Source organism: Macaca nemestrina, chromosome 8, assembly GCF_043159975.1.
Source record: "Macaca nemestrina isolate mMacNem1 chromosome 8, mMacNem.hap1, whole genome shotgun sequence".
Lineage (NCBI taxonomy): Eukaryota > Metazoa > Chordata > Mammalia > Primates > Cercopithecidae > Macaca > Macaca nemestrina.
In genome coordinates this window covers 116,845,690-116,859,837 of record NC_092132.1, presented here as the reverse complement: position 1 = coordinate 116,859,837, position 14,148 = coordinate 116,845,690, and the positions used below count along the sequence as shown (strand labels likewise).

Here is a 14,148-nt window from a genome sequence, read left to right as displayed (position 1 = left end):
CAATGGCTAAAGTAATTTACATTCCCAGCAGTGTATAAGCAACAACCTTTTTTTTAATCATCACTTTAGACAAGCTAGTCACCAGATCAGTCCAGTAGGACTAATAAGAGTTTTGGAACAAACATTTATAATAGTAAACTCTCTCTTACAGAATTTTGAAAACACGCTAATCAGTGGATGCTGGATGCTGAAACTGTCCACATTTTATTATCTATACTACTGTGTATATGCAAAATGCATGTCATTCCCAATTCGACATTTAGATTAAGAGCCCCTTGAAGGCAAGAATTTGATAGTTTTTATTTGAATCCTGAGTACTTCATAGGTGCTTAATAAATATCTCAGGATTCAGTTAAAAACTAGAGACTTTGCAAAGCTGTTTGTTTGTTTGTTCTCTCTTTTTTTTTTTTTTGTTTTTTTTTTTTTTTGAGATGTAGTTTCGCTCTTGTTGCCCAGGCTGGAGTGCAATGGCATGATCTCAGCTCACTGCAACCTCTGCCTCCCAGGTTCAAGTAATTCTCCTGCCTCAGCCTCCCAAGTAGCTGGGATTACAGGCACGTGCCACCACGACCAGCTAATTTTTATAGTTTTAGAAGAGACAGGGTTTTGCCATGTTGGCCAGGCTGGTCTCGAACTCCTGACCACAGGTGATCCACCCACCTAGGCCTCCCAAAGTGCTGGGATTACAGGCATGAGCCACCAAGCCCAGCCAATTATTTTTCTTTACCAAAGAATTCATCACTGGGTACCTTCAAATAGTCGGCAACCCTGGTGCATTTAAAATTTAATATAAACTGACATTCAAATTTAGGATATAAACTTGGCATTTTGAATTATTAGCATTTGAATTATATGAATTATTGCCATAGAATCTAGCCACTCTGGTGTTTTAGGGGTATATCTATTAAGTAAAATCAAGAACCCAGAGCCTTTCTCATCAGTGATAGGAGGTATAGCTATTGAAAAAGATAGCAGTCAAAGAAATATTTCTGAAATTTCCAAAGCTAGGGATGGAGGGAAGATGCAAAGAACCCCAACCTGACCGGCCAGTTGGATAAGCCTTATCCTTGTGCCTCGAGTCATTTTAATAGATTCTCTTAATTTCTTATCATTCTATCATGGGTTGACAAAGTCCAGGGCCCACCTATTTGTCTTGCCCCTGCAGTGAGTTTCTTTTTGAGGCCAAGAAGTGATTATGGGAAGGAAATATGCAGCTATGCACACTCTGGCGCCAGTTTTTACTTAAGCTCTAAAAATCACCCTGCCATGCCTTTGGTTTCTGAATTATTAGTCTATTCACACTCTTTGCCCCCTGTCAGGAGATGGAACTAAGACATACTGACAGTTCCTGGAGAGCCGTGTTTCTCTCTTCTGGGTCACTGCAAGTCACCCTCAAGAACACAGATCGGACGATGTGGTTGATGGGAATCCCAGCCTTCAGTCTTTATCTGCCTTCGGGAACAGAAAAGGCAAGTGGCTGGGAGCGTTAAAACATCAGTTCTAGAGAATCACCATCCAGTCCAGTCCCATCGTTTTGTAAACAAGGACACTGTGCCCCAAGATGGGGAAGCAATTTGCCCAAGCTCATGCAGCCACGTCAGCAGCAGGCTGAGGCTGGGATCTGATCTCCTGACTCCGGGGACAAGGCTTCCCCTGGAGATCTCCAAATTAACACATTAACCCCTTTTCAAGTATTTGGTTCCAGCCATTTCTACCTTTTCTGCATGGGTCTGGGAGAAGAAGAAGGTACACATTCCTACCCACAAGCTCTATGTTTTTCTAAGATAAGAATTCAGTTGGGGTAGAATCTGTCCCTGAGTGACATGTACTTTCCATTTTTCCATCTTACTGTTTTCTACAAATGCCCCCAGGTGGTCACAGAGGCTGGAGAACTCGCCTTAGTGCTCTGCCTTCCTTACTAGAGTCTTCACAGCACCCCTACTCCCTCTCCTAAAAAAATTATTCCCAAATACCCAACCTGCCTGGCTCCTTTCCCATTTTGCAATTTCATCCTCTCAAAGCAAGGCATCTAGGCCTGTGAGGTCTGCACAGTCCAAAGGCACACATTGGCCAGGGAGCCAAGACAGTCCTTGAAAGTGGCCTCTGAACTTGGAAGCAGGAGCCACACCTTTAGGGCCCCTTTGTGTCTTTCAGGCCCTTTCAAACGTGCATACACAGATAAATATGCACACACATACATAAACAAGCACGCACGTATGCAAACTCACACTTGAAAATGTGTATATACACAAAAACATGCATACACGTATGCAATGCACGCGCGCGCACACACACACACGGGACAGCCAAAAAGCCAAAACAAAACAAAACAAAAACAGGCCCACGCCAGAGAGGAGAAAATGTCCCCTTTCCATCTGCAGGCTGCCTCCAGTGAAAGCATTCCTAAATACGATAGGTTAAATATATTGCTGCCATTACACTCTACAAGAAACACATTCCATAAAAACGAAGGTGCTGTAAATTATACAAATATGATGCTAACAAGCCAGGAAACGCGCCGCTAATGAGGTCAGCTACAGAACTCCCGCAGCGCTGCAAATCATATGCCAATCCTGCATATGAGGTACAAGAACGGCATTGGGTCAGCATTTTCTGAGTGTGTTTGTAACCTGCTGTTTGGTGTATGGTTACACAGGTAGATAAAAAGCCTCCACTTCTCCCCCCAGTGGCACCCCCACAACTTTGTTTATGTGTCAAATATCCAAGTCACCAGACGAGCACACTCTGCATTAATGTACCTGACTATTATGCCTATTGTTCTTCTGCTCGGAGTAGAGAATTAGTCACTCGGATGTGTAAATATTGGTTACAGTTTTGAAGCATACAAGCTTTGTGTTCCTATCAGCCCCGTTCCTGGAGGAATTATGCATGCTGTTGGCACCGGGTTTTGTACACACTGTATTTGCTAAAGCTCTAAAAATCAAATAAACATGTTCTCGGCTCCTGAATTATTAGTCCATTCACCATCTTTCCCCGTTAGGGGGGGAAACAATAAACACACCAAAATATGGCATTTAGGAACTGCAACAAGATTTCTGCTTGGCATTTACAAGTTGGAGAACAATTGAAACACCCTTCCTCCGCCTTTGTCACGCAGCCTTCGGCACAGAGAGCCGAGACGGCTTTGAGGTCACTCCTAACCTCTTAGCGAATTAGATCTTTACCTAGGGTCAATGTGCAGGCTCCATTTCCGGACAGGTGTCAGACATGGGGTTCGGTGCTTCTCCCAGGGATGAGCCAGGGAGGGACTCAAGAATCCAGGCATTACCAGCTGGGCCATATAGCAAGACTCCATCTCTACAGAAAGAATTTAAAAACAATATTAGCCAGGAGTGGTGGTACACACCTGCAGTCCCCGCTACTCAAGAGGCTGAGGCAGGATTTTTTGAGCCAAGGAGTTCAAGGCTGCAGTGAGTTATGATCATGCCACTGCAATCCAGCCTGGGTGACAGAGCAAGACTCTGTCTCTTTAAAAAAAAAATGGAAAAAAAAAAAGAATCTAGGCATCAAAGAAACCCACTCCACCCAAATTCAGAGGTTACAACCACATCTACCAATAGCAGCCTGACTCCCCCGTCTTAGAGTTCTCTAACACTATACTCCCTGCCAGAGGTTGGGATAAGCAAAGTCACATGATACAGTTTAAAAGGCATTGTTCAAAATGGTTAGATTCACCCCATAAACCAAAGAACCCCCAGACTGGCAACTATTTGGAAGAAAAGAGGGTTGCCAGTTTCATAGGCCAATCCCATTGTTTCTTGGCACATTTTTTTCCAATACTAAGATCCAGGGCAGTTAAGGTTTAAAGCCATTGAGGGTGAGTGAATAGAAAAATTGAGAAGTTTATAGTGAGATGCTCAAAAGGATACAAGCGAACATTTAGCAGATACATACGATCACAAAAATATCTGCTACCTCCCCCAACGCTAAGCAAGGTATTTATGGTAGAGCTTAAGTTTAGAGCCAACATCAGGGGTGGGGGCTATTTTTCTGAGCCGCCTGGCCTAGCCCTAGTCTCAGACACCTGTTTATACTCCATCTCAAAGGTTTTATTGAGTCTGTGTTCTCCCCAGTCTAGGGGCCCTGCCGTGGATCTATTTGTATACACACATCACAGGTTTTGGAAATAACTTCAGCACATAAATGCCATTATTTCCAACACAGTTGGTGTAAACCATATTTACTACCCAAACACTCAGCTAAAAATTGAGCTGCAAGGAAACAGTCGCAGCCACAGCAACAACAACAACAACAAAGAAATCCGTGACAGCTACAAACCACAACCACAAATCAAACACATTTGTAAAGCGGCCTTGAGGTGGGAAGCACAAAACAAAGGCATAGCAAGATGGCAGGCAGCGGCGGCAGCCTGCACACTGGAAGGAAAATTCGATTAGTAATTCCCTACTCTAAATTAAACACAGACTGCGTATGGGGAGCACACAGGGATGTAAAAAGGAGTAGGATAGGCGCAGAGGGAGGGGGACACAGTAAGAGAAGCACTAGTTTTTTCTCACTACCATAAAATCTCAACAGTCTATGTGATCACTGACAAGGAAATCTCAGGATCTATACAGAAAGTGCTGGAACAGTCACTGGTATTCAACAGCCACCTAATATCCAGCATCGTCCAAACAAGACGGGATATTGAATAGGCAGCATCTCTGCAAATCAAGGCTCTCTCCCTGGCCTGGAAGTGGGAATTGTCTTGCTTGTTACTCCAAAGAAGAAAGAGAAGGCCACAACATCAAAGCCACACCCACACCCCAAGTGGGAATTTTCATTCATTCCTTTTTTTTTTTTTTTTTTTTTTGACAAGCATTCAGTAAGCACCTGTTTGGTAAAGAGTAAAAACGATGTGTTTGGCACTGTCAAGGACAGAAATATAGGTAAGACCTTATAGTCTCATAGAGAAATAAGAAACATTCATAAGCTCAACACAGTGACTCACACCTATAGCCCCAGCACTTTTGAAGGCCAAGATGGGAGGATGGTTTGAGCCCAAGAGTTCAAGACCAGCCAGGGAAACATAGCAACAAAAATACAAAATAATCAGCCGGGTGTAGTGGCACGCACCTGTAGTCCCGGCTACTTGGGAGGCTGAGGTGGGAGGATCACTTGAGTCCAGGAGGTCGAGGCTACAGTGAATGGGGATCACGCCACTGCACTCCAGCCTGATCAAGAGAGTGAGACCCTGTCTCAAAAAATAAATTCATTAAATTAAATTAAAATAAAGGAAACTATTTTAAGAAAAAAAGAAATGTTAATAAGAAAATGATGGTTAAGTAGAAAATAATGATAATAGCCTTTTTTAAAATGTCAAAAAAGCAGTATATGATTGGCAGCCCAGTGAGAGAATGATATGAGCTGTAACTCCTGACTGAGTCCCAGGTAAAGAGAGAGCACTATAGGCTGGGGGCGATTCAGGAAGGCTTCAGGAGGAAGTGGACCTTGAAAGCAGACAGAACTGAGCTGGACAAAATAGAGTCAGGAGGAGCAGACTCAATGCAGGAGAATTACAGGAGATGGGAACAGCCAGGAGATGGGAACAAACATAGGCTGTCTGGGAAGTCCAAAGCGACCGTTTTGAAAGATGTGCAGATTTGTAAAGGGGAAGGGAGGCAGATAAAGTTGGAAAGGTTGTTTGTTTCTGCTGAACATTAACCAAACTAATAACTTGGAGATTTGATCATAGTTCAAAATTACCTGTAATAAACACTAGGCAGGCTTCAGTAGAAGATAACCCTTATTCCTGTATTCCTCATGTGTTTTCACAGAGGGAGAGGGAGTCACTACAGAAGCAGGCACAGGACTGTGTGCTGGAAGATGGAGGCATCTCTCTCCAGCCTGTGTGAGTCCGTCGTGAACACATAAGCACTGGGTCATTCACGCTACCTCCCTCCTGGAAGGCACTAAGCCAGCGTAGTATACTTACCAACCGCCTCTGTCTCCTCTCAGGCAAAATGCATGTTCAGGGGAGGGCAGGTGAGGGCCAGAGGAAGAGGGTGACAGAGAGATACGGTTCTTCCAGGCCAGGCAGAAGGTACTTGAACTCGGTAGGAAGGTCGGCTGTTTGTAACGGGAATGAGTCGAAAATCACCATCACCTAGAACAGACAAAGTGTGAAATATGCATTTTTCTCTTTCGTTTTACACCATTTTTATGAGACCTCTGTGTAGATGCAGCAAGCAAGCCCTTGGCTCAGGCCCTGCAGGGTTGGCAGATTTATTACTGAAGAAGAAAAAAAATGAAAACAGTTCAGCTGTCTGGCCAGGTAGAAGGGATTATCTCCACTTGAAAGAAATAGACAAAAAAAGACTTGCTGGGGTGGTGAGAAGGACACTTTCCCTGCCCAAAGCTGTGCGCCCTCCACGGCAGCTAAAATCTGCCACTAATTCTTCAAATGGCTCTTATTTCCACCTCCAACCTGGCTACGAGAACCAAACTGCCTCTCCTGCAAGCCCCTTCACTGGCTCTCTTTGTACCAAACCCTCTTGGTGCCTGTCCCAGCATGGTGGAGTTGCCAGCCTGATACGGACATTTATTCTTCTACCAGCACCAAGGGGTTAGGCCCAGACCTGGAAAGTGCTCCCCAGATGGGGCACCTGGTAGGACCTGGGTCTAGAGAAGCAAATCACCACAAATTCCAGCTCCTGGAGAGGACTCCAGTCAAGAACTTGGAGCACCTCCTCTGGCCTTCTCCAGGGCCCTACCCTACCCAGGGCTCGGCCCAGCATCAGTTCAGCCTTGGGTCAAATACCCCATCTTATTCTCCGAAATAGTAAGACTGTCAGAGTACCAAAAATGGCTGTCACAATTTACAAAATGCCCTTTCACTCACATTATCACATTCAACCAACTATTCATTTTAACAGACTTCATTCTTACCATGTGCCAGGTACCATGCTAGGTACCAGGCATAGAAAGGGGCCATGATGACACAGCGCCAGCTCTCAGGACTGTCACAGACCAGCGGGCTGGCGTCTTAGTCCTCAGGCTATAAATGGTCCCCCCTTATAAAGAACAGAAATTTACTGCTCACAGTTTGGAGGCTGGGAAGTCCAAGATCAAGGTGTCGGCAGATTCAGTGTCTACCGAGGTTTTCCACTGCTTCATAGATGGTACCTTCTGTACATCTTCCACCAGCGGAAGGGGCAGAAAGCCTCCTTCAAGCCTATGCTATAAGGACATTGATCCTAGGCATGAGAGCTCTGTCACCTTCCAAAAAATCCTCACCTCCTAATACTATTGTACCAGGATTAGGTGTCAACATACACATTTGGGGATGGGAGGCGGGACACAAACATTCGGACCTAGCAGCTGGCTTTTCCCAGCCCCCACTCAGGTAGGTGTGATTTTCATGCCTACTGCTTCCTGCTTCCTGTCCTCCCTTCCCCTCTCCAGCCAGCCTTAGAAGACACTTTTCCATCAGTTCTCCTCTCCCAGGAGCTCTGTTGCTGCTTGCCTTTATCAAAGGCCACACTCACCCAGAGGAGAAGAGGTAGATAAGAGAAAAGACAAGTCCTACATCCCAGGACCTGAGCCTGGCACCTCGTCCCCAGCTTCTTACTACTCGCCTTCTCTGGTCATGGAGAACTGGTTGGCTCTCCCCACTTCTGACTATACCTCCCAGTCCCCCAACCCTTGTCTGCCCCCTAGAAACTGAGATCTTGAAGTCCCAGCTGGGGTTCCTTTTCTGAGAACATTGCAGACAAGGGAGGCTCAAGCCCTCACCCCTCCCTCATCCATCAGCCTCACCTGCAGCACCGGCCTCTCCTGCATCACTGTCTGGCCAGACTCCACCTCCTTGCCCCACACCCCTACCCTCTCTCCAGCCCCGAAAGAAGTGAGGGGTGTTTGCAAAGTGCTGTGAGGAGGAAAGAAGCCAAGTACTTCCCATCCACAAGAAGAAAGCGATTTTAATTGAAAAACGGAATCACAGATTACATGCAAATCTTTGTTGGCAAATTTCAATTACCGCCAAATTAAATGCATAGCTAAGCTAAGCATCTTCGGGACACTCCATTTAATGTTTTCCCGGGATGTGTCCACAGCAATCAGAGGCAGCATGATAGGTATCCTCCTGCAGAATGAGCCCGCAGGGAAGAAGTCTAGGATGCTCAAGCTCTAGCTGCTTGGGGCCCACATTTGGACCTTCAACAAGGTTATCTCAGCTGCCAAGTGGCCCAGGAGGGAAGAAGAGAAGAGTTCTTCCTGGCTTTACTCCTCCAGCCTCCTGTCCTTCAAACAAAAGCAGGCACCAGCAAGGGAAAAAAAAGAGGAAGTATTCTAATAGCAATAATACTAAAAATTACCCTCCAAAAAATTGCCTTGTCTTTGCCTATTGTTTTACAAATGAGAAAACAGAGGCTAGAGCATGCCTTGAGCAAGCTTAAGCAGCTCGCCGCAGGGCCAGGACAGGAGCACAGGTTATCCATGCCCAGAAAAGGATTTTGTTCCTAGATCACCCAGTTAACCCTAAAGAACAGGGCGCGCACTCTGCTGGGGGCCTAGGGATGATGATGCTGTTTTTATTCAGCTCTTTCTCATTTCACTCTCATACTCTACTTTGTATTGGCAACTGTGTCAGGCACTTTGCTCCTTGCCACATGTCCCTCAATACAGGTGCTTTGACACACCAGGCACTGTGCTAGGTACTGGGACTAGAAGACCAGAAACCCAATCACTCGCACATTGCACACAGCTGTAGGTCATATCCTGCAAGCACTGTGTCTTGCTGTGACAGTGAACACTACAATCACCACACCTAAGACTTTGGTTATAAGACAGTCTCTCCAAGCAGATTGTAAATGCCTTAAGGGAAGAACTGTGATCACTGATCTAAGCAACTCTACCCTCTAGGTCCAGCACCCTTCAGAACCTCCCTTACTGTGCACTCACAGAAAGTAACACATATTGGAAAGAAATCTGTAAGATCATGGTAGTTGTTGCTCAAGAAACATGGGGATAGACATGTGAAGTATTGCCCTGAATTAAGAGGTGTTCCTTGATGCCTTCCATCCAAACAGGAAGCTACTTATCACTATGAGATTGTTTTGATGCTGGCCAATATTCATGTCTCTAGAACACACCACGGGGCATTCGGTTAAGCAATAGTCATGCCCATCACAGCAGCTGTCTTGGCCTAGGGTACTCCTGCTCTGACCTGGTGACAGACCCCAGGACCTTTTGGACACCTGAGTGTAGAGAGCATGAGAAGGTGATCTGTAGGCCTAGCCCCAGAGTGGGAAGCCACACGGTTCAGGGAGCTGGAGCAGCTGCCCTGTCCAGGGCCCCCATCCTCAGTCTGATGAGATAAGCCAGGAAGAGTCTGACAGGCCAGGCTGCTAGAGAGAAAGAAAGTCCCCCTCAACAGGGCCTGGGGCTGCCCAGCTAGGGCCGCCTCTCACTCTGACTCCGCCTCTGCAGAGCATGTGGGTTCTCATGGCCTTATCTGCCAGATGGCTCCTGGAGGGGATGATTTATTAGGTGCAGAAAGCTCGCTGATAAATTTTACTGCAAGTCCCCGGCAGAAGACTGGGGGTAGCAACAGCCCGGCACAGGCAGCTCTAATGGAAAGTGCCGTCACCAAAGAGCAAAGCATTATTTATGACTGTCTGTAATGCCGTTCGGGGGAAATTCATCATCGCCTCCCTGCTCTGTGCACACAGGGACAGCAGCACTGGGGGGTAGCGGGGGGAGCACAGGACAGGTGGGGAACAGTCAGAGCTTCTCTGGGAATCTGCCAGTGGAGAGCAAGGCCATATTTTCCCTGGGTGACCCAACTCCCCTTGTCAAGCATCGACCTACAATTCCCTTCACCTCCCCTCTTTTCTCCCCTACACTATTCTCAACCCCCGGCCCACTTTCGCCACCAAAACACAGAGAAGAGAGAAAAAGAATAGTGTTTCCCTGTTCCGCATATGGAGTGCAGATTCTTGCATGTCAGCACGGGTGAGGGCAGTCCTGCCCAGAAGCAGAGATCTAGACCAAATGACCACCCAGTTCCCTTTAGACTCAGAGCAAGAAAGGGAATGTTCTCACATTTTGCAGTGGCTAAGGAAGGCAAGACAGTAACCCAGCTATGCTCGCCGGCAGTCAGTGGCAAGGAACTCACAAGGCTGGAGTCCCTAATGGACCATAAAGCATGTTCCCTGTCCCTTCAGCTGGATGGGGGCATTTGGGGGGATGCCCTGTCCTAGCCCACCTCACTCTCACCATGTCAACAGGTGAGGTCTTAATGCCTGTACTTCCTTGTAGCATATATAGAGTAGTCATGGATTGCTATCTGCCTTACATTGAAATTATTTATGTCTAAGTCTGTCTTTATTATCAAATTAAGTGCTCCTTGAGGGCAGGGGCTGTATCTTACTACTCATTTTTATATTCATCTCAGCAGTAAGCAAAGTTCCCACATGCACATGGTAGCCTTGATAAATGCGTGATAATAAAATTACACTAGCAGGCTTAGGACATACTGAGGCTGTGGCCCCATGTGTTCACAGTCATCTGTCACCATGCTGGTATTCACAGCAATTTAAAGGAGCTCATCCCCACCCGCCCGTCAGTCAGCATGGTATAATGGAAAGATCACTGGATTAAGAGTCAGGAGGGATGGGTTCTAGTGTTCAGTAACTCCAGACATTTTTTTAATACATGACATGGGCCAAGTCAGATTTTACCACTAGCGCATGATTAAACGTGGGCAGCTCAGCTTACTCCTGTATGGGTTGGCGTTCTGTGGAGTAAAGGGTGATAAAACCGGCTCATTCCAACTCACAGGACTTCTATGGAAACATGAGTATGATGAGAAGCAGATCTGAGTTCTAGAAAGGGAGGGAACAGCTTGTATCAGATGGTTCTCTATGCCAAGAAATGTGCTAAAGGGCTCTGTGTGTGCCATCTCATTTAAATACCTTCACAATAATTCCGTGGGGGTAGATTTTATTATTATGCTTACAATATAAATTTGAAAACGGGGTGTCAACTGCTTCACTAACTGGCTGGGTATCCTTGAGTTGAGTTATTTTCCCTCTTGGGGCTTCTTATCTCATCTGTGCAATAAAGTTGTTGACTAGATGCTTGATAAGGTCCCTTCAGGTTCAAATCCCTGTGAATCATCTAGTGATACTGTTGCCTAAGCAGCCTAGGCCATTCTAGCCCATGGGAAGGGTGAGGTGTGACGGATCACCAGCACCTCCAAAAGCAATGAGCTATGTATGAAGGGGGCTACTTAACTTTTTGCTTGAATATTTCACCCCAACAAGAAATATCAAAAAATGTGGTACTAGAATCCACTACAACCGTCTCCCAAGAAGAAAAGAACGTAACAACCTCAGGCCAGAAAGCAGGCAGGCCAGAGGTCGGGGGACAGTAGGCATCTCAGGAGCCCGGGCTAGGTTGCCCACCCTCTGACCATTCTGACCCGGTGAGGACATTGACAACAGTGCCACTGATGAGGTCCCATCAGTCTCTTTGCCAACTCCCTGGCTAACATTTTTTTCAAGAATCATGACATATTAGATGAAGAAAATAACTTTATGGCCTCTAGTCCAAAAGCTTTGCGTGGAAACTGAGGACTTCTAACTCACAGGACTTCTGTAGAAACATGAGTATGGTGAGAAACAGATCTGAGTTCTAGAAAGGGGGAAAACAGCTTATATCAGATAGTTCTCCAAGAAATATGCTAAAGGGCTCTGTGTGTGCCATCACACACACAAATTATTTGGTCTTGGGTAAAACAGTTTGCTCAAGATAACAGAGTTACTGAGTGGCAGAGCTGCCAAGAAACCAAACCTCCTGACTACTCATCAGAGTTCCTTCCTTTCTCTCTTTCCTTCCTTCCTTCCTTCTTTGTTTCTCTCTTTCTTTTTTCTTTCTTTCTTTCTTTTTCTTTCTTTTTTTCTCTTTCTTTCTCTCTTTCTCTCTTTCTTTCTTTCTTTCTTTTTTCAGACAGTCATGCTCAGTCACCCATGCTGGAGTGCAGTGGCACGATCTCAGCTCACTTCAATCTCTGCCTTCTGTGTTCCAGTGATTCTCGTGCCTCAGCCTCCCAGGCACACCATCACACCTGGCTAATGTTTGTATTTTTCATAGATCTGGGGGTTTCACTGTGTTGCCAAGGCTGGTCTTGAACTCCTGGCCTCAAGCAATCTGCCCACCCCGGCCTCCCAAAGTGCTGGGATTACAGGCATGAGCCACCACATCTGGCCTAGCACTCTTTCGTACACTGGACAATCATTCAGTCTAGTGGGCACCAGATGGGTCCTTTTCCATGTACGCTTCCCAGAATCCACTCTACAGGAGGAGTGGCCAGGTCATTCCATGGAAACATGTTCTGTGGAACATGTGTTGCTCATACACATGGAAAGCCACATGTGTAAGAACCACATTGGTTGTTTTGGGGGCTTTTTAATAACAGGGTAAGGCAGAGCCCTTTAACTTTTCCAAAATATAAATTTGAGGACTGAAGTTAATCCTAACACAGTTTAACATACTTTATACATTAAAAAGTAGACAAATAATAGGCCCATTGCTAAACTTGATGAAATTCTATCAAGTCAATGAGAACACCAGAATTTAACAGACCACTACTACTTTATCTAGTAAGCGTTCTTCTCAGTTACGTCTTGAAGTTTGCAACACTAATTATGGAGCTTGATTTTGGTCCCAGCAATGTCACTAAACAGTGTATTTCTTGGAAACAGAATTTAGAATGTAGTAAATAAGAATAAACATTTTAGAGTCAGACAGTTTTAGTTTAAAGAATCACATCCATATCCTGAGTCTTTCAAGGAAAGTTACTTTTCTGAACCCAAATTTCCTCTTCTGGAAATAATGATCATTTCTTCATAGGATTATTTTAAGAATTGCATTAGACAATGTATATCTAGTCCTAGTGAAGTGTCCAGTGAAGAATAGATATACAATATATGATACTCATTATTATGACACTAACTTTCAGAAAGTCAAGTGGACTCAAATATTGACCACATAACCAGTTCTATGGTTGTAATGTTTTTGTCCCCTCTCAAACTTATGTTGAAACTTAGTCCCCAATGCAGTAGTATTGGAAGGTGGGGCCTAATGAGAAGTGTTTAGGTCATAAGGACTCCACCCTCATGAATGGATTTATGGCACTCTAAAAAGGGCTTGCAGGAGTGAGTTCACTTTCTTTTTCCCTTCTGCCATGTGAGGGCACAATGTTTGGCCCCACATGCCCTTCTACTGTCTACCACATGAGGATGCAGCAAGAGAGGCCTCACCAGACACAAGATGCTGGCATCATGATCTTGGACTTCCCAGCCTGCAGAACTGTGAGAAATAAATTCTATTCTTTATAAATTACCCAGCCTCAGGTATTCTGTTATAACAGCACAAAATGAACTGAGACAACCAGAAATTTCAGGATAATTTGTCTTCCTGGTCAACATAAACTACTTTTCTCTCTTCTTTGATTCTTAAAACCAAGCCCAAACAGTAATATGGATGCCAGATAATTCAGACACATCCTAAAGATTGATCTCCATGAAGCATGACTTATGTTCATCCAAATGACCAATCTCTTTAGAAATTACAAACTCATTTCCAATATCCAAATGACTGCAGTTTTTCAGTACCTGGAACACCATGGCATGTAAGGTAGCTCAGCCATGGGAAATGAATATGGTATTTTTTGGCCAACCATCCAAAGACATAAACAAGGGCCGAAATATTTCTGTCATTTAAGTCTCTGGTTCCCAAACATAGATTCATGGGCTGGTCTCAGGAATAGTGCAGAAGAATTACTTAGGATGTTTTGTAAATATGGTGTTTCCAAGCTCCAAGACCAGAAATTCTGATTTAGTCTAAAACAGGTCCCAGGAATCTGCATTTAAAACAAGTGACCAATTCAGATGTACATCCAGGTTGAGAACTATTGATCTAAGCCAATAGTTATTTTTCTGTGTGTATTTTATATTTCTTCACATATCTCCTGCCTCTTTAAACCTCATATTTACACTATTAAATCACGGGGAGGACAGGAGAGTGAGAATATCTTTATTCTAGTCTTAGAGCCCCCTCAGCAACTTCCATTTATATTTAGAGATTCTCAAGGTGCTAGATATTACAAAATTTCTCCCTGCT

The 14,148-nt window shown here is 45.0% G+C and overlaps 1 long non-coding RNA gene across 3 annotated transcripts in view; it reads right to left on the bottom strand.

Annotated features, from left to right (window-relative positions):
• LOC105476588 (uncharacterized) overlaps nt 1–14,148 on the bottom strand; it is a 175,457-nt gene that overhangs the window by 63,419 nt on the left and 97,890 nt on the right. For all 3 annotated transcript variants that reach the window (XR_011607099.1, XR_011607100.1, XR_011607101.1), the window contains 2 exons: nt 5,957–6,127; nt 3,186–3,318 (listed from right to left, as the gene is read on the bottom strand). This is a non-coding gene — a long non-coding RNA (uncharacterized lncRNA). The remainder of the gene's footprint in view (nt 1–3,185; nt 3,319–5,956; nt 6,128–14,148) is intronic.